Source organism: Protopterus annectens, chromosome 13.part0 (assembly GCF_019279795.1).
Source record: "Protopterus annectens isolate FY-2018-M chromosome 13.part0, PAN1.0, whole genome shotgun sequence".
Taxonomy (NCBI): domain Eukaryota; kingdom Metazoa; phylum Chordata; order Ceratodontiformes; family Protopteridae; genus Protopterus; species Protopterus annectens.
The window spans coordinates 849,377,037-849,399,892 of NC_056747.1; positions in this window are offsets into that span (position 1 = coordinate 849,377,037).

Below are 22,856 nucleotides of genomic sequence, written 5' to 3' on the forward strand. Positions count from 1 at the left end.
TGTGATACCTGTCACTCATGAACCATTTGTACCTAGGCTACATATAGTGGAGCTTGCGCTTAGCAGGAGGATGCATGTGTTGGTCATTTATACCGTCTGACACAGTTCTTGTATTGTAATTCCACATAATGGACATGACTAAATAGCTGATAACTGCCTTAGCTGAGTCCTCAAGGAGTTCCTACCTACAGAAACTTATACAAAGAAACAAAGAGCACCAGGTATAGTTGTGCCGATGCATGGCACTGGCAGTGACATAATGTCACACATCCTTGTAGTGTAGTACTACATGTAACATACCCTTGCACTGTATGTTCACGTATGTGTGTGCTTGTGTACATTTCTGTGTGTGAGTGAGTGTGTATGTATATGTTTGTGGTGTGTGTGTGTGTGTGTGTGTGTGTGTGTGTGTGTGTGTGTGTGTGTGTATGTGTGTGTGTGTGTGTGTGTGTGTGTGTGTGTGTGTGTGTGTGTGTGTGTGTGTGTGTGTCTGTCTGTCTGTGAGTGCAAGTGAGAATGAGGGAGACAGGATGTCACATGTTTAGCACCTTGTCTTGTGGTATCTCAAACACACCCTCCATGCTCTAGGGAGAAATAAAAATATGACATGCAGCATAGATTATCTAGAGGATTGGGATGTGCTGGGTTATAAACCTATCCTTATATCATGTTTAATTTCTCTATCAGTGAAGATTTAGGTCTCTAGTTATATTGTTGGTGTAGATATTGGACTCGTGGGGGAACAGGTGTCCCAGGACCAATCAGGTCTCTAATGTCATGATAAGTAAGACAGAGATCTTCCCTCAAAGGTCTATAAGACACTTAATAAAGGGGTAGAGCTTCCAGCCTCTCTTGGTAGGGTCTTTAGGCCTGTGATCTTTTAGGTTAGGAACCTTTGGGATCATTCTAACTGCTTGATATGCTTAGTGAGATCTATCCCAAAGGGGGCACTGTATTTGATAATTGGCCTGATCAAGCCTGAGTATAAGGCAGGACCTTTAAATCGTGATGATATTCCTTTGGCAATTTGGCTGGGCTAAATTAAAGGACTTCCTGACAGGCATTTTTAAATGATGATCAAAAGGGAGGGAGGTAGCTATCAACCCAAGTACCGAGACCTCTAACTACATTTTCATTTTGAAGAGTTGTGTTGTTTAGACAGCATGCTGAGAAGATGAGTTGCCTACCAAAACTGATGATGATGCACTTTTTAGCATTTAATTTGAGCTTGTTTTTAGTACATTGAGTTCTTTCTGGAGAGTTTGGGTGTCATAGGATGGTTTAACAACAGTCCTCAGTTTGTATTTGTTTGCAAACTTTGTTAGTCAGAGGATTGGGATGTGCTGGGTTATACACCTATCCTTATATCATGTTTAATTTCTCTATCAGTGAAGATTTAGGTCCCTGGTTATACTATTGGTGTAGATATTGGACTTGTGGGGGAACAGGTATCCCAGGACCAATCAGGTCTCTAATGTCATGATAAGTAAGACAGAGATCTTCCCTCAAAGGTCTATAAGACACTTAATAAAGGTTAGAGCTTCCAGCCTCTCTTGGTAGGGTCTTTAGGCCTGTGATCTTTTAGGTTAGGAACCTTTAGGATCATTCTAACTGCTTGATATGCTTAGTGAGATCTATCCCAAAGGGGGCACTGTACTTGATAATTGGCCTGATCAAGCCTGAGTATAAGGCAAGACCTTTAAACCGTGATGATGTTCCTTTGGCAATTTGGCTGGGCTAAATTAAAGGACTTCCTGACAGGCATTTTTAAATGATGATCAAAAGGGAGGGAGGTAGCTATCAACCCAAGTACCGAGACCTCTAACTACATTTTCATTTTGAAGAGTTGTGTTGTTTAGACAGCATGCTGAGAGGATGGGTTGGCTACCAAAACTGATGATGATGCACATTTTAGCATTTAATTTGAGCTTGTTTTTAGTACATTGAGTTCTTTCTGGAGAGTTTGGGTGTCATGGGATGGCTTAACAACAGTCCTCAGTTTGTATTTGTTTGCAAACTTTGTTAGCCAGAGGCCTTGGTTCTCTGTTTGGATATCTGACAAGTGAATAACAAAGCACAGAGCCCTGAGGGACATTTCTGGTCAAGTAAATGCCTTATGATGAGGCAGCTGCAGCTTGTACTATGTAGGTTCTGTCTTCATTCATAGATATACTATTTATTCTGTTCTGTTTCTTCAGACAGCAAAAACACAACGCTTTTCTGTTTCCTGAAGAATGCCAGTCTTTTTACTTCTGGATTCAGCAAGATGTTGACACTTTTTTGGAAAAATATGGATATATCTGATTGACAATATCTCAATGGATTTACTGCTGAAAGCCACTTTTAGTGAACATATGATGTTGCCTTTTCCCCATAGTTGTGTGACTGTAGAGCTGGTAAAAATAGGTTATGGGGTGAAGTCTCGCCCCACGCTAACTGTGAAGTAGGGGCTCACCTCTGCAATAAAAAAGCTTACAATCTTGCCCTCTGAAAGTGCCTTGGTTTTTAGGGTTTCTTTTTTTTTTTAGTAGTTTGTCCATAAGATATTATTCCATGGATAACATGAAACCCCTTTTTGAGCTCAAGTGGTTGGTGTTGTGAATGTCTTCAGAAGTGTTTTACTCTTCTTTAGCTTGCCTGGCCCAGGACTAGTTGTTATGTCTTTCCTTCAAGCAGCCTCATTCAATTTAAACCTTCTAACCATGGTTAAGTGCAAGCTTTTCAGACGCTCATATCCCACAGATTGCTTTACCCATCTCACAACCTGGGAAATGCTGGACAGTGGGAGTCATGACAGAGATCTGGGAGAGGGCTTTCTTACTGCCATGAACCAATCCACCTCCTCAGATAATGATGTCCACCGTTATTTAGATATATCTCTATATGAATATGTATGTATGCATGTATGTATGTTTGTATCTATGTATGTATGCATGTATCTATGTATATATGCATGTATACATGTATGCATCTACATATCCAAATTTAGTCTGAGAGGGTGGATTCAGGCTAGAAAACTGGGATATCTATCCTTGGCAGTAAATTATTAGACACAAGAAGCTTTCTTATATGGATTTTTTTTCACTAGCTGAGGTCAGCCTTGGATGGCTCTTGCTGTTCCCACCCATAGCTTTGCCACATATCTGTTATTCTTCCTTCTACAAAGTGTGGAACATTAACTCTCTTAATGTGGAAAAAACATGCAAACTTCTTAGTAACAGCTTCAACTGGAAGCTCACAGCAGGTTAAACTGTGTTACTTTATTCATACTTATAAAACGTTCTTTTGAGGAATTAATATAATTTAATATTATTATTTAAAAATGTTAATAATGAATGTGTGACAGACCCTTTAAACATGGAACAGCAAGAAGCGTGGACTTTTTAAGTTTCAAATTCAGGAACATTACTTATAATGACGCACAGTTGAGAAGTATGCTTCATCAGTTCCGTACTCCTAATGTATTCAGGATGCCAGGTCTCCTCCAGGCCAGTGGCACACTTCCTAGTGAGTGGTATGCTGTATGAACTTTTAACAACTAACCCAATCTTGTCTATAGGTGACCATGTAATTTAGGTAAATGGCTAAATAATAGCTTTATGGCCATGGGAATTTGCCCATCAGTCATTGAAACTTAGCACTGGTATCATGGACTCAGACAAGAAGAATATATACTGAAATTTTCCATATTGCATAGGGGGGAAAATGTGCCCCATGATTCATGAACAATCATGTAGACTTTGCACAAAGCCTACATGATGTTTGTGTGCTTGCCAGATGAGCAGCAGTACTAATCAGATATGCATGCTGCTTATCACGCTTATACAAATACAATCATGCTTTACTGGCCAACAACAGTGTTGGCGGCCAGGAAAATGTGTTGAGGAGCATGAGCACACACAATAAACAAGCAAGCTTGCACAGGCAGAACAAAGAGCTACATAAGGCAAATAATGCTCGCTGTACCAGGTAGGGAAAGTATACCGAGTGCAATGTGCACAGAAATAAAAGATATGAATACAGGAATAAGTAAGAGGGGAGGGTAAATGGTAAGGGCAATTACAATAGACTGATTGCCAGGCAGGGAAAGTGTATGGAGGAAAATCTGCACAGAAATCAAAGAGATGTATACAGAAATACATAACATGGGAGGGTAAGTATTTAAATTGGGCTAAGATAATTGATTTAAAGGTGCTTATGTCACAAAGACAATTTTGCAATAATTAATTGTGCAGTATGTATGTTGTAATAATTAATGGTGGTTACACTTCCTGAACAAATATAGGTAAATACAAGCAAACATTATATTATAGGATGTGACACTTACACAAATTAACATTGTAACTGAGGGGACTACATGCAATATAAATGTCATTAATATGCTGAGTTAAAATGACTGCAAGGATAGTACATGCATTATGGGATATTTGCATAGCGTGCATTTTGTCAATATAACATGTTGGAAAATATGAATGGTTTAGAAGCCACAATCTCCTTTTGCTAGAATCTAACACATCCCATCAATGTTACCACTGAGCTGTGTATTAACTGTGTATACCACAGAAATAGGTATAACACATGTAGGAAGAGGATCACCCTTGAAGGAAATTATGCAGTTTAATATTCTAAAGGTCATGCATTCCATATGTAGGTGTGTATGGCATTACAAATGTGGGAGCAGAGTGTGACATACGTAGTACCCTTGTGTAAGAGAAGCCTGCCTGATACAGTTATTGTGCAGACTGATAAGAACTGATGCAAACACCATATTATGATGCAGTGTATCCTGCAGAGCTGTGTATTGTTGGGGGTCTATATTACAACTGCAAAAGTCCCAAACAGTGAATACGTAATCATCGGCACATATTACCCAAACCGTGAATACACCGAACACCCTAAACCGCGAAATTCAAACTCTCGAACTGTCATAGTTGTCCAACCCCACCGTGCGCTACATACTACCTACCCAAACAAAATAAATAAACCACATACATACACTAACCAAAACCCTACTTCTAACCCTACACTAAACATTACATACATTACAGTCTATGCACTTACCTTAACCCGCACCCTAACCCTAAGGTTTGTAACTATCACACACTTACCTTACGGAGCTATACCCAAACAAAATAAATAACCCACACACATACACTTAACAAAACCCTACTTCTAATCCAACACTAAACCTTACATACATTACTATCTATGCACTTACCTTAACCTGCACCCTAACCCTAAGGTCCGTAACTATCGTACACTATTACTATCTATACACTTACCTTAACACACACCTTAACTTTAACGTCTGTAACTATCGCACAATTACCTTAGGGAGCTATATCGCAGAAGGGCCAACCATGACGATTCAACATTTCGGATTTCAAGCTTCAGGACGATCGGTGTTTTCGCGTTTCGACGTATACGTGTCGACGTTTCCATATTCGGGTAAGTGGACCTTTGCGATTTTAATAGGGAACTGTATTGTTGACATCTGCCAGAGGAGGTAGCAATGGATATTGTCACAAACAACTGAAATTAATGTGTGAATTAAGGAAGGCTTTCTGATAATGAAGTCATATCATCATGTAAGAAAGATGGCAATTAATTGCATATGCTCATGTACACACAGTTATAATCAGTCCTATAACAATTTTCCTTGGTCAAATAAGGTTTCTTTCTATTTCTGTACATATACCACACAAGAAATGGAGCACACTCATGTATACTGCAGTGCTTAATGCATGTGCCACAGTAGCACTCTCACCATGACACTGGTAGAACAAATGTCTACTGCCATGAAATACAAAGCTATGTTCATATGTGTTTATGCAACATAACAAGGGATAATACTGATGTGATGTAACGCTTGTTTTTTGACATCAGTACATTTACAACAGAATGATTCCCTACCCTAGAATTGAACATCAAGCTGTACAACTCCGACAATTAACAATATGGCTATTAATCACATGCGCCAGTGGAACTGTTATCACAGCTGTTGAACTCCACTTATGAGAAGTCATTAAATTAACTGTACTTCATTTGCCCAAAATTTTTATCTGATAAAATGGATGGGGGAAGCTTCTGCCACTCTACATATACACAGTACAAATTGGGGGATGTCATTCCTGCAGAACAGCTAAGGACACAAATGATTACAGTCACTCAGTGCTGGCTTGCAACACTTGCCTAAGCAACAAGAAAATCAACACCATACAGGAATCAATGAATGTGCCATGGTATACATCCATCGCCAGCTGTCATATGTGTGGTTATGTGAAAGCATTTCATCATGTGTATGAAACAAGGAATATGTATCCCTGTAATTACTTAGAAAGCATCAGTCTCCAATACAGCCTTTCAAAAGGAAATTGAGAATAAACTCTTGTAAGAGGAAACAATATATACACATGAACATAGCACATGTGGGTGACAATATTATTAACAACATGTACACTGTTAGCAGTGACATCGGGATTTGAACTATATACCTAACATAATAAGCTAATGAAGGTTTGCTGAAACACAAGTGCCACTCAAGATTCATTTTGCAACTGTGACACTAACATTTCAATGGATGATATCACCATTGCATATTACTTTGATGTTTCAGCTAAATAGTGGTTGCACAACTCAAACACACTGTACACATATACATCATATATTTATTTGCAGGCTGTTCTAAACAGTAAGAGGAAGAAATACGCATTCACAGAAGACAGTCAGCCCTGTATTTGAACTCCCTACATATCTATTGACACAATCTATATGCAAGTGTATTATAGACATGCACCTCAGAAGAAGTCAGACTGCATGTAAGCTACACACCATCTTTGAAGGAAGGACATCAGCTATGTCATGCAAAGCAGTTGTGTGTGCAAAAATGACTTCTAAAGTCACATGGGATTCTAAACACTTTCAATACCAGGAGGTGTAAGACACTCCTTGCATCTATTTACATTTGCACATACACACACACACACACACACACACACACACACACACACACACACACACACACACACACACACACACACACACACACACACACACACACACACACACACACACACACACACACACACACACACACACACACACTCACACAGACACACACACAGACACAGTCATGAGTTTCTCACTGGTGTATTTGAATTCCCTACCTATCTACTGACACAATATGCATGCAAGTATATTATAAGCACTTGCTAGAGGAGGGTATGGCTTTAGTGATGTGACAGTGTATTTTTGAAACAATGACCTCATCAGTGTGTTGTAGAAAGTATGTGTTTGTGGACAAAGTGAAAAAGGGATGTGGGATTGAACTGACCATGCAAATGTTTCTCACAAGCGGGAGTCAAATGAGCACAACTGTTTAACTCCAGTGATGCTATGGCTCTACCATCACACATATACAAGCTGAGCATTGTGAGATTAAAGCCCCCTACTTATCTAGTTACACAGTCCAGAGAACACAATATTTAATGCAAACACCAGTGAAAAAATCTGACATCTACACTGTGAGAGTTCACTTTATAAAAGATGACACCAGCATTGCATTGCAGAGAAGATGATTCTGGGAGAAGGGTATGACACTGATGTGGATTCACCCTGGAGTGTAAAAGCTTCTACAGACTGCTATTTCAATGAGGCTAGCAGGAAGTCAGATCATATTTACGTGAGTCTATACACCCCCATGCACACACTTACACATACAGACACACGTTGACTGCTGTGAGATTAGAAACCCCTACCTATCTAGTTATGCAATCTAGAGAACACAATAGTTAATGCAAGCAACATGAAGAAGTCTGACCTCTACAGTGTGACAGTGCAATGTACAAAGGATTAATTTCTTATTCTGTATCAGAGAAGATATTGTGATGTTGACATTTTTGTGCAAAGCCATATTTGTTGATACGAAGGAGTAAGTGAAATGTTATGATCAATAATAAATGCACACTGCTGACTTAGATCAGCTATGCTGTCAATGTATATTGCAGAACTGAGACTGACATGTACCTGTTTTACATGATGTTATGTACATGAGACACACACATACACACACACACACACACACTTGTGAAATGCAGGATGGACAATGAAGCAGTCATGGATTATCAGGTTAAGATGATGGTATGTAAACCTTAATGAATGCTACTGATATTAGCAATGGTATCTGCTCATGAATGGGCAATATCCACTGTCAATACAAAACAATTATTAATGTTCCAATGCATTACAGCTAAGTCCTGATGATGTATTGTGCCAAGGCCAGGGTGGAGCAGTGGTGCAGAGGTTAATGTTGTCACCTCACAGCAAGAGGTTCTCCAGGTCGATTCTTGGCTGCGGTGCCTTCTGTGCAGAGTCTGCATGTCCTCCCTGTGTTTCCTGTGGGTACTCTGGTTTCCTCCCACATTCCAAATACATGTGTCTGGAGTGTTTCTCCCCAGGCCTTCACTTAAAATAAGCTCTGTCCTAGTTGGACTTTCCTGGTCAACAAATGTTAAATAAAAAAAATAAAAGCTGTATATGGTTGCAAGTTTATGTATTGCAGTGCACACATAGCTGTCCAGAATGAAGTTTTCAGTCAACCACACCATTCACTGCAAGTCCAATTGAGTACATTAACCAATTTCCATGTAATGAAGTCATAAAATTCAGTAACAATACTTATCTTTGTTTAAAATTGCTTCCCAAAGTGCAATGCTGAGAAGCTTATTTGTGCAGATATTGCCAAACTGTTAGCGCATGTGTGATTATTTTTGATGTGTTGAAGTTGGAATGAGAAGTAACAGTGTTCAGTGGTGCTTCCTGACAATCTTTGCACAAATAAGGTCAGAGAGAAAATGTTGTGATTGTGATTAAATGTAGAACAGATCTTTTTATGTTAACATGTTGCAGATATACACTTTGCATGTTGGAGTATACCTTTGACATGTTAGGGCCAAAGCTTAAGTCAAAAATGAATTATTGTGCTTGCTTTCCCTGTTTGCTTGACATTAGGTTTCACTGCTGAAGGAAAAAAGTGCAAACTTTAACTTGGTTAGTCTTCTGTAGTGCAAACAGGCTTAGTGGCAATGATAAACATTCCAACACTTGTACTGTTCTGTACCATATCCCTTACCTGAAAAACACTCTAATCTGTTTCTAGACTAACACAATACCTAACAGAGCTTATCTTACTCTCATCCTACCTATACCTTTACCCTATTTTATGCCACTATGGGCATTTATTTACTTCTCGGTTATACTAAAGCATAAATGTATTACAACTTTATATTTACTAATATTTCGAAGGGAGAAAAAAAAAAAAATGTATATATATTTGTATTATTTGTACTAATTGTATATTCTACTAGAGTACTGACTGTATATTCTACTAGAGTTATCACATGCCATGTAAATGGTCCTCTGTACTACTTATAAATGTTAAGAATTGCTTTGTACTGTTTTAATCTAATATTGTATTGTATCATGGAGCTTTTCTCCCCGGGCCTCCGCTGAAAATGGACCTGTGTCCAGTCGGACTTTCCCGGTTAACAAAAATAAAATAAAAATAAATAAATAAAATAAAATAAATAATAAATGACCAATCAGTATCCAAAGAAGTTTATTTTCTCTGACATCTCAGTTAAGCAGCCTTCAAGGAGTATGAACATTTTATCTTTCTATATAAAAGATGTGTTTGACTTTTTAAAGAAAATCTCTAATGTGCAGTGGACTAGTAATATGTTTTGGGTAACACTGGATGTTTGTAGTTTATACACCAGTATAAGTCATAATTTTGGCATGGAAGCTTTATCTTTTTTTTTTTTTTGGAAGATAGCCCTAAAGCTCAATATATTTTGGAATTGGTACATTTTTGTTTAAATAATAACTATTTGGAATTTAATGGACAGATATATCATCAAAAACAAGATACTGCCATGGGTGCGGCTTTCGCCCCCATGTATGCTAAAATGTATATGGGCTTATTTGAAAAAGGCTATATATACCCTACAGAGTTGTATCATTGTTATATCATCAAATATTACAGGTTTATCAATGACCTCATCTTTTTGTCTGATGGAGGTCGTGAAAGTGTGGAATTTTTTGTTTTGAATCTACAATGTTATTGGTTCACTTTAAAATTGGTGGACTCCAAATAGGCACTAAGGTGCCTTTTGTGGATGTGTTGTTGGACATTAGTACCGGGGAGGGTCTTAGAACTATGGCTCATAGAAAATTTCAGGAAGGGGTACATTATTTACAAGCCCATAGTTGTCATCCACCTCATATCATGCAAAATTTACTTTATGGGGAATTTTTGAGGATTAGTCAACTGTATAATAATGAGACAGATTTTATAGAAAAAAGTAATAATACAATAAAAATGTTCCTAGATAGAGGTTATAATGAGGACATGTTTGAACATCTTAATACTGTGAAAAGGTTATCTAAAACTGGACACTGGGGAAAGGTTGTAAATAATGACAATAAGCACAATAATACACAAAGAATGTATTTTGCTACTATGTATAGTGTCTTCAGTTCTAAACTGACAGATTTAGTTACATTTTATTGGTCTTACTTAGAATCTATCAAAGATTTTTCAGTATGGGGCTGTGGGGTACCACTATATCTTGTAAAAGAGGTAAAAGAATCAAGGACTTTTGGGTTCATGGTAGATTTGTGGCCCCAGTGAATAACATTTCAGGTGCTGTATGCTTTAAAGGCACAAAAAGTTGTGGAAAATGCAAGTGCTGTAAATATATAGTTAATCATTTCCATATAATTAATGAGATAAGATTTGAGGTTAAGAGGGTGTTTAACTGTGAAATCCAAGGTATTCTATATGCTCTTAGTTTTCCCTGTCTTAAGTTTTACATAGGGGAAAGGGTAAGACCATTTAAGGTTAGACTTTTAGAATATATACACGATATAATCAATGGTAGAGTGGAAAGCCCTATAGCTGAACACTTTAAATATTGTCATCAGGGTAAAGTTGAAGGTTTACAAGCCACTATACTGGAAGATATTAAAAATTATTTTTATGATGAAATTCAATTGAAAAACAGATTATTGTATAAAGAATCTGTATATATTTTGAAATATAACACACTGGTTCCACATGGGTTAAATCTAGAATGTAACTGGAGAGTTTTTATTTAATTGATATTAATTGTTTAATTATTTAAATATTAAATGATGTAATTACATCATGATTTTAATATATTTAAGGCAGGTTTATTCTTAATATGTTCATACTCCTTGAAGGCTGCTTACCCGAGACATCAGAGAAAATAAATTTCTTTGGATACTGGTTGGTCATTTCTTATTTGTTCATGCTTCTCTTTTCGTGGTTTGTGCTTAGTGGCAATGACACTCTGGATATTACTGAGTGGAGAAAATCTATCTGTCACCTAACTTTCTCTGTGGCACAAATTGTAAGCTCAGTGAGCTAAATGAAAGAGCAAAGTTGAAACAGGCTTCTAGTCCTTTGTGTAGAAAATTGTACAAAGGGTGTCAGCATGTGATTATCATAAGTGTTTTGACCTTGACTGTAAGACTACATAGGAATGACTATACTAAATATGTTGATTACCCAACTTGTATCAGTAATGCCTATTAAAATAAGCTTTCATGCTTAATTGGGTGTACAATTTGTTAAACATGACGAGGATGGTATGTATTTTGAAATAATTATTATGAGTCACCACATATCCTAACTTTGTGTGTAGGCCAAGATGTCTAGAGAAGTTTTGGCATTATACTTCCTCACAGTAAGGACAGTGGCCAAATTATATAAGATGAACATTTCATACATCAGCCTACTAAATATGTCACATTATAATGTGATGAGCCAGAAAAGGTGATAAGGGACACAGAGATGGACAGGCATATAACAGTTTGCATTATGGTACATTTGGTAACACTTGTATGGTGTGTTTGTATTACTTGTAAAGAAATGAAAAGAGCGGAGCCAACCACAAATGACGTTCAACGAACACCTTAGCACACTTTTAACCAATTTTTAACTAAAAAAAAATTTACAAAAACTGTGCATGAAATCATTAACATCAATAAAAATAAACAAACAAACAGGGCAAAATGCACAAGACTTCATCCCACTTCACGTCCACATGCATGCCTTATATATATATATATAATATAAATGGTACTTTATATAATTAATAATATGTTCTGAAGAAACACTTGACCTTGTTGTGTTTTGGATTATGTTCCTACAGTTTATTATTGATCCTGTTTTGATCTGATAATTAATGCACAACTAATAATTTCAATGAATGGAATTCATAAGTTTTTTGCTCGTGTGGTTGTAGGTCATTGGCTCAAGGAGTGGTTCGTTGAACGTTATTTGTGTTTGTATTACTTGTTTCCTCATTCAGAATGTGTCCTGTTTCATACCATTAAGTGATTGATATAGGGATAGACAGGGTTTAGGAGTGAAAATGAGTACACCCATCCACATGTGGTTCAAGAAGGTGTAGGAAATTGGAAAAGTGATGTTGATGTGAGGATGGAGTTTTCTGCATAACAAATGTAGCACACACCTACACAAGTAATATTAATATGGAGAAACATTACTGTATAAAATATGTCAGGATTTGAACCTTGGAAGTAGAAATAAAACTTTAGAGACAGGTTGCTTATCTTTGCTCACCACAGAGGAGCTTGTACTAAGCTAACTTCAATCACATATTGTAAGAGATACTCACAACATGTTCATGTGGTCTAAGGCAACAACTCAACACATTTTGTAATAACACTTGAAATGTCATTTAGTATCACATAGTACACTTGATTGTTGCCAGACCTCCTGCAAATGCTGAGGACTATAACTGATAAAACCATAACATGGGCAGACAGATGCACAAAGGAAATCCTACTTCATACATGTCCAAATCTCACTATTGAAGGGTCAGTGATAACCATTTTAGCTAAAAGAAGTAGGTATTATTCTTCAGCAAAGTGATATCAGTCTGAAAATGCCATAACATAACATTAACATCCATCAGCCTAATGAATAGGCAACAGTACAAAGTCATGAGAGTGAAGGGGGTGAACAAAGAAACAGATGGACAGACACATGTCAAAGGTTGGTGTCATGGGTCATTAATGCACATCTTTATGGTGCATCATCAGTATTCATATGCCATGCTCTGTATCATTAACTGATGGCTCTGGGATCAAGGAGCTGTAGGAGAGGCAAAACATAATTAAGACAGGAGTAGAATAAGGGTGGTTTACTAATTCCTGTGGTCATGGATATGTTTGCCAATACTTTTGTGTAACAGTATTCATAATCTGTTCATTAAAGGTCATAACTGGATAAAGTTGTCATGAAACATATCTTACAAGTATAGCATCACAGTAAGAAATAATGTGACAAACATCTGGAATTGAGCCCTTGATGCTATGGACAAACAGCAGTCTCCAGACAAGTAATTTATGTCAACACTCCACAGAGGAAGGTACACTTTGTTACATCCAGTAGTCAGAGAACTGTGTGAGTAGCTGTTACAAAGTATTGCCTTTATTCTGCCTTTACTATATATTCCGATAGAGCAGCATGTTTGTCCACCTTTGAGTGAGGATATCTGGCTTACTGTGGATAATGGCAATAACTGACCAGGTTTTGCCATAAGGTATGAACATCCATGCGATGCCAAACACTGTGTAAATGCTAAGGGCAAAAAGTGAAGGCTTTCTTATGGGCCATTTCTGGCCATTTGTGTTGTTTGAGATAATATGTTTTGACCAGATTAAACATGTGAAAAAAGGGTTGATAAGAAAGTGCTGAAGTGGGAGGGCAAGCAGAGGGGAGCAGACCAGGGAAAGAAAGGAGGAATTTCAGGAAGATAGTGGGTGGGAACTATAGCTATCCACTTATTCATAACATAAATATAGAACTGTAGAAAAATTTGATTAATGTATACTGTCACCACATTAAGGATAGGTGAAAATAACAGAATAATGCTGTAGAGCCAATTGTACCAAATCAATTGTGTCAAGAAGACACATAGGTAGAGTGCAGAGCTATGTATGGATCAATGTTTTTTTTTTGATGGGATAGGTGCCCATTATTTTTAAATGTTCAAAGAGAAGAGAATGTTGGGGCAGGGGCTTAGGAATGTGAGTGTCAGCGCTCAGAATGGCATCATCTTGGCAATATGGCAAAGCATTGTTTCTACATCGCTGATTTGGGGACAATGGCCCCTTTACATGATACCTTCCACCAACCCTGTCAGCTCTTGCCCGGTGACAAAATAATCACCGCCACTACTACTCCAGGAGGGTACCAGTGCATCAACAGCTGGGCCAGAGTTATCTGATACAGATGGAGCAGATAGAAAAGGGCAGGGGTTGTGGAAGCAGTGCTGACAGGTAGGGACTCTGAAGTGTTAGGTGTTGGTGATGCAACCTGTAGAGGAATGGTGGGCCATTCTGCAGTGGCCTGTCTACCTCTCAGTGCTTTATGTTATTTTTTTGTAATCAGAAAAGTATGACAACAGAGCACTTTCAAGCCATATAAAATATTCAAAATAAAAAAAAGAGAGAGAAGGGGTGGGGTGAGACAATAGAGAGAAAAAGAGAGAATTAGATTCAGAGTATGTCACATGACTATATAATTTCACTACATACACATTTATTTTTATCCAGTCTATATAAAGTTGCCACATGCAGGTATGATGGGAAGGTCTTACTCTGTTATACCATTAATCAGTTGCACTGCTATGATATCATAAATTTAACTAGTTATTTCAGTATTGCCACATTGCATATAATTACAATATTTATTGCATATGTACCCCGTGCTTCTCTGAGGTGACTTTACTTCTGTTGGTGCACCTCCCTGATAAGTGCAATGTCTTCAGTTTTCATCAGTGCATAATAGAAGAGAAGAAGAGACATGAAAGCATAATGAATACCAGTCTTGGCTGCCTACTGCATTCTGTATAACCAAATGCTGATCGATCAGTATGCTTACACAAGTGAAGAGCATCAGCAGTTCTGACCTCATCCTCCCATTGGCTAAGGAGGTCCTTCTTGCACTGTTTCATGTCACTATAGTGGTGACAACAATTCTCTAGAGTGCATGGGATGCCAGTTTTACTGGAGACAGCTTTGTCTAAGCTGTTCCGAGCCTCAGTCTTATACTGAGACCCAATATTGTCCACCTGAAGCAGCCTATGGCTGTAGAGCTTCATAACGAGTGCCATAAAAATTCTAGACTCCTCGACACTCCATCTCTGTGCTGTAAGTTTGGCATTATCATCTTTCATACCAGCCATGCTTGCAGAAATCAAGCAACAATTCTATGTCTGAAATAGCACCGAATTCCAATCTTTTGTTTAACAGCCAGTGAGCAAATATACACAACCATGTCAATTGCATTTGCACAATGGGAAGCAGAGGGATCCATTTCTAAACAATGAGGCAGAGATTTCAACAAACAGCAATGAAAGTGATCCATTTCTAGACAATGAGGCAGAGATTTCAACAAACAGCAATGAAGGTGTGAAACATGGCAGTTAGAACTGCCATGCATGATGCTCAACCTAGTCAAACTTTTTCCAGTGGTTGACACTGACATGCTTCATGCCTTGCACTGTAAGCCTTAGTGTTTGGAAGGTTGAATAGAATGAGTTGCGATATAAGTTTTTGGTAGCTGTACACTGTAAAAGTTAGTTTTACAAGGTGGGGCTCAGACCTAAGGAATTAAGATTGCATAAATTTCAAACCGGGTTATTATTTTTCAGTTCTAAAGGAGAAGTTCCTTTCAACCAAGATCATTACAGATATAAAGCACTCAGTATGAATGGAGATATACTTCAGATAGGCCTATATGTGTGTGATTTTAAGAACTCCTGGGAGCTGCATTCCTGTGAAAGAGGCACTATTACTCTAAATATATTTCAAATGGATAGACTTTCATGAGTTGAATAATACAGGTTGGGGTATGATATGTGCATGCTTCATAGCACATACTAACCTCAGACAAAGTTGGGCTATGTGAGTAGTCAAGATGGTTTTAACTAACCATCGTGCTCATCATAGATACACAAATGGATTTTTTTAGCAATTGTCTTAATTATCCTGCTTTTAACAATTACACACACAATCAAATGGGTGTCATAATTAAGTCATTAATGAGATATGCTGCCTAGAAAACTGTAATTATCAAAGCATTACTGAGACATTTCTTGCAATCAACCCACTTATAATAGACATTTTTGTGCAGTGTTAATGTCCTAATTAAAGTGTTGCTAGAAATTGCATTCTGACACCCTTTGTAAAAATAAGTGTTATCTGGATTTGAACCATGGATCACCTGTATTCTGTCTCTATAGTCACTGTACTTACACCTTGTGTGACAGAGACAATTCTACTCAGTACTGTCCAGAGCACTGATGTCCATGCATTGCCACTAAGCCTGTTTGTGCTACAAAAGACAGCCCAAATAAAAATTTTCATTTTTTCCAAAAGCAGGTAAGCTTGAATGCACACCGATCAGCAGCAAGCATCTACAGAGGGTTGTTGCTGTTGTGTCTTTCAGCTTTTCCCAGTTAGGGGTCACTGCAGCAGAACTCCAGTCTGCTAATGATTGACAGTAGATTTTTACGTGCCAAGTTGCCAGCCCTGACGCACAACCTTCAATGAAGGTATGCCCATTCACGCATGTCTCCACACAGAAGACGCTCTAGCTAAGAATGGAACAGGACAGCGTCTTACTGTGAGGCGACAACGCTACCACAGCACCACCACCACAGGTCAACTACAACTACAGAGAGTAAGAAACAGAAAAAAAACAGCATATGAAGTTGTGGTAAAAGTAAGTCATAAATCTTGAATAATAATGTCTCCATTCTCTTGTATGGATTTGAACCCTAGAGCAACTCTGTTGTGGGTCTAAAGTCACTGCATTTAGAGCTTGTGCCACAGAGAGAGGTATGTATATTACATGCATATCACTCACTCATTACAAATACAGAGTAACCATGCCAGGAGTGTTTGTGCTAATAATTCCTATGTGAATGAAAATTTTCCTTTTTTCTTTCAGGTGTGAGACCTGTTTGTAGTCGGTCAAGCCATGCTTGAATTACAAAGGCAAAAAAAAAATATATAATTTATATTCCACATCATGGACAAACATGGCTTGTATTTCCATTCATCAACAGTTATGCCATAAGAAAGGCACATGCTGCGTTTTCACATTTGCTGAAAACATTACAAGCAGCATTTGGCCTACATATCACGAGCATGTCATGTAGTGTCAATGGCTCAGAAAGGGACCATGCAGAAAATGACAAGAGGTCATGCTTGGCAGACTGTATACAGTTAGTTAGGATACAGTAAACAGTTAACTGGAACTCAAGCAACCAGAAAAAAAAAATCTAAGAAATACAGTACAATTTTCTTGTGTGGCACTTTCTGTTTCCACCCCAGCAGAAACATACCTTATGTTTTTAGAGTTTTAGAGTTTTAAAAAGGAAGATAAGAATAAATTCCCTCTCTCCCCAACCTAAGAACAAGTCAAACCTAACAAATTGTATAGGTTTCAGTATTAGTAAGGCATATTTTTAATAGTCACTCTCAGGCAACCAGAAACTACAGTTATCTGGCATCTACCAATCCCCATGGGTGCTGGTTAACTGAGAGTTTAAAGTACAATGTATGCCATGAAGAAGTACTTCCTGCTGTGATGAGGTATGGTTGTGAGAGTTTATACTGAATGTCACATATCTGTCCACAGTACTCATGTTGATCCTTTTGTGCTATAATACTGTGCATTCTGTTATATGATACAACATCCCTTGCTAATAATAATATTGTTAATGAGGACAATGGGTAACTGACAACAGCAACACCTTTGCAAACTCAGTTCACATGAACTACAGATAAGATATGGAATATTTGTCACATACTTGAGTGCATGCATTTCATGTACAACATATTATCCTACTATAGCTGTTGGATATCCAGTTAAAATAAACATATCTGTAAGCTGGATTCAAACCCTGTATCATCTGTCCTGTTTCTTTAAACTAATTTCATTTACACTGTGCACTACATTGATACTTAGGTGAGATGTAGAATTTCTTTTCTTACTGCTATTCAGAGTGCTGTAGCAAAGCACAGCTGTGCCAATCTAAAATTCGCTAATGATGGCATGCCAAATAAAATTTCTCAGTTTGTACCATGGGCAGTGGACTGTCATTCACTGACACTTAACTCGGCCAGTCCAAAGTGCACTTTGCTAAAATGTGCTCAAATGATGGACTCAATAAAAGAAAAAAAATTGTCAGTAGTACGAAATATCATAGAATAATAAGGAAAATGAATGATTGTGAGCTTACTTTGTCCTCTGTGTGATGCAACCTGATCATATGCTCGGGAAATATGCATTACCTTTCACAAACAGCATGCTGTCTGGATTTCAACCCCTTAGTTCACTGCAATAACAACAAACACAGTTGTGTTTCTTATGCCTCCTTGTCACCAACACAGGCATAGAGTACTAATCAGAAAACGTATAGATCAGACTTAGAAGACCATGAAATTACAGGTCCAGCAGTAGAAAGATCAGAAAATGTTCTTTTCTCATTTGTTTGAATATATCGAGATGAATGTGATATTGAGAATAAAATTTTGGCTAATAATAGCCCGCACCATATTAAGATTGCTAACACTGCCAAATATTTCTTCTCTTTAGTTTCTTAGCATATTCCCCTCCTCTCATGTTAACTAACAGACATGCAATGTCATGAGCATTTCTTTGCATCTTTGTTTAAATGTGTAATATAGCTGATTAGCACTGCAGAACAATTTTTAAGCAGAGGATTGAGAGAATGCTATTATTAAAATAATATTATTGTTGTTAAAGTTTTTCCTTATAGCTGCCAAGGTGCTTCTACCTTTTTCCTTGAGTCTAATCTGCATAATACACACATTTCAGAGAGAAGAAGGTATTGCTTGTTGTTGTAGTCAGAGTAATCATTAACACTTACAAGCCATTAGCAGCTAACAATTGTCATTGCTGTCCTAGGGTACATGCACGCCAGCATCTAGCTACTTACATGATGTTTACCTCCCCTACAGCAAGTGAGATTTTTGATATTCTGGAATGCTAATGACTTAACACCTCATTTGCATATTCACAGTGCTCTGAGGGCTGAATCTACTTTATATTAAGGTAATGGTGTAGCTATGGAAGTGAAAGAGGAGAGACTGATTTGATATCGTCAGAGCATTGCTAGTACTTACTTGAAGGAGATTTTTCTACAACTTAATTGTATTATTTCATAAGATATGTTTGCCTTCTTTGTCAACTGATAACATTTTTAAATTTGGAATGCATTTCAATATGCAACTGAAAACTGTTTGTATCTGTATGTATTTTGTATTCATTGCTGGTATACTGTTCTGCTTTCAAAGTTTGTTAATGAATGGTATGATTACATATTGTGTTACAATTTGCTCTTGGCATTTCACCAGTTACTGCAGACAAGTGTGTTGCGTTTATTGTCAACTTCAAGGGATTGTGCATCTGTAGCTAATACGTCCCATGATGATCTCCACAACAATGGATAGATAATGGAAAATTGTCTTGGCATTTCTGCTTTGCATTTGTGCCTATTTATTGATAAAACTGTTAACCAGTATTCAGTTACACAACTGCTGTCTTCGTGTGTGTGTGTGGGAGGGGGCTGAGGGGGGTGGCTCCATTATTATGTGTGTATTTTGAAATGAGGATTGTGTATTCAATTGATCTGAGGAGCATAATTTCTCTATGTGCTTCAAATGCATTTTGTCTTTTTTCTGTTTCATGTCATACAGGATTTTGGCACTTAGACCATCTGTTCCATGCAAGCAACCATTCAGTGATGCAGAGAACAAGGTCATCATGTAAGCCTTATGCCTCCATGAATCCTTCCTGCTTGACAGAGGCAGAGGTGATATCTGTGCCAGAAAAAGCATATGGCAGCAGGTGGTCCTGACATAAACACAATGAGCAGCCATGCCAGAAACTATAATTAGGTGCGGCACTATGCCACTGATATTGATTACAGCAGCCTGCAGGAGGGCAACTGTGGTAGCACAAGAACAGATGGCTATTGTGGATGGTCCTTCTATCGAACCATTACTCACTGAAACTGAGCAGTTCCTGTCCACTGTCAGAGATCATGAAACTCAGCAGAGGGTTCACACAGACTCCTTGATGGTCATGCTGATGTGGACTACAGGAAAAGTGTGTCCAAAGAACAACTTCTATGTTCACTATACATAAGGAATTTACTGCCATTCTAGACATCTTTATGTGTTAATACTTGTATACTTCTGATATATCTGGAAACATTGAGACATGTATCTTAGAAGAGACACAGTCCAACAGAGACTGTGCTGGGTGGGGGTGGTCAGTCTGCTTGATTCTGAGATATTTCTTAAGGGGATGCTAGGCAGAGCATTATTCTCTTGTCCTTGTGTTATTTATACTGTGATGCTTATTAACCTTTCCACTGCCTTCCTGTTTTTACAGGGACATCAGAATTACCATCTGAAAGACCACCTGCATAAGGCAAGCACAAATGTTCTTTGATTAGTAATAACCATTAGTTATAGTTAAATGCAAGTCTAAGAAGAGAGTATTATATTCCTTTACCATCTGAAATTGTTTAACATGAGAGTTTAGAACACAGTTTGGATCATTTCTAGTCCCTATTTCTCTCTTTCTTGTGTTTGTCACTTATTATCACAGGTGACCCTGACAGTGGCAGTGTAGAACTTGTACCACCTGATGTAAGCTCTGATATGATGATGGCAATAAAGAGGCACACTAATTGGGTGCAGAGGTTCAGTATGACACAGAGGTTGTATCTCACACATTTCATGGCCTTAGTTTGACTGCAGTCACTATGCCTACAGATACCCATTCAACTGAGCCCTCAGATATAGGACAGGTTGTGGGCGACACAGTTAATTGGGGCAGCATGGTTACTCTGGTTGCAAAGCTGGTTGAGTCTGCCTGTAGCTATTGTGAGGGTGTGATACCATACAGGAAGGTTGCTAGAGGTGCTTGGAGGAGGCCTACACTCCACCCTTCTCCTGATGTTGGTGTGTCATTGCATACTGCCAGATTATGTATAGGGTCGTCATGGAAGCACAGGCACAGGTACATTCCACCAGAACCTTGAAAGAGATTGCGCCACATTTAGGACTCACGCTTTCTGAAGTGCATGTCTGCCTCATCTGTGTGGGTGAGTGCTTGGATAGGGTGAGTGACACACTGGATCAAGCAATGTTTGTGATGGAATGTCTGCTGGGGAAGGGTTGGTATCCATGTGTCTGTAGAACTGCAGCATCCACTGGTATTAGCTGATCCCACTGTCATAGTGGCACTACTTCCACTGCTCCACCAGTGATTGAAGTGTCTGCAACTATATGTGGTAGGCCATGGGGTTGTGATCCTGGGCAATGTCATGAAGCGATCTTGTCCAGCAGATATTGCTCACATTCATGTAGCACCACCACTTTGAACTGGTGATGTGGAAGTGGCAACGCAGCTCCTGGCAGAGGCAGTTCTTGTGGGCGGGACTAACAACACTGAAATGACAACTCTACTATGCACAGCTCACACCTGTTTGACGTGCCAGTATGAAGTGCTAGCACAGAGCTTGATTGTGTTCATGCAGACACACATGCATTTCACAAAAACTGACCATACATACACATATACAAACTAAGCAAACCTAAATGTTGATTGGGATACATCACCTGCTAGTGGCACTAAGATATTTTCTAGTTTACTGACTGCTCTGTGTTTCTTACGCACACACAGTATGTACTTTGATGTCAGCCTTGGCCTCCTGCACCCCCACCCTGTGCAAATGATGATGACTGAGACATGCCCTTTGTTCATTTGGGTTCAACTTAGGGTTGCACATATGTCTGATGTAAGGAGTGGATAGCTAAATAAATCTTTCTCACTATGTTGATTTTAGGCATACATATTACATAGGAACATCAGGGATGCTTCTTTACATGCTCATTTTGGAAGAGATATTTTCAGTTAATATTGTTAAATCATGCATTGAAATCACTGATATTGCATTCATGCTTACTTGTGAAACTGTTGATATAATTGTCCTGTTGACTGTTTTGCATAGCAATAGGCAAGTGATCGGCTTGATGCTAGTTATTGTGTACAATGCATAATTGCATTTTGCAAATATCATTCCTATAAAACAATAATGCCATTGGTGGCCACCTCACACAGGTTCTGCTTGAGTACATTTGCAACTAACAGTATGCATGTATATCAGTTATGTGTAAGAGTGCTTAATTACTCTGTGATTTGATTGATTTCTTTCTTTTCCCTTGGCTTGGATTAATTTATTATTTTAAGTTGCTCATGTGCTGCGTTTTCTCTTTTTGATATCAGTTATGTTTATCTTCTTATACATTTGTTCATATACTACAAGTTCCACACTTACCTTGACATTACTGCAGGTATGAGTCAGGTCCTTTGGCGCTGTCTTTGTCTGATGCTATCCATACACAGCCATTACATGCGGAAGTAAAGTTTGTTGACATTGGCTAGCATCAGTTTTAATATTTGTATGTGCTTAGATTGTTATGTGTACTCTTTCACTGGTGAGTTTGTGTGTTATCGTTTGCCTTTTAGCTGGTGAGTGTGTGGGCTATCCTTTGCCTCTTACCCAAGGCAAGGGCATATTGTGCATGCTTATGTCTTCCCTCTGCAGCTGGAGTTTCTCCCTTAGAATCATTGTCTGTATGTGTTGGAGGTGCTAGCCCTGCTTGTGGTCCAGGAATGTCTGCTCCTGGCC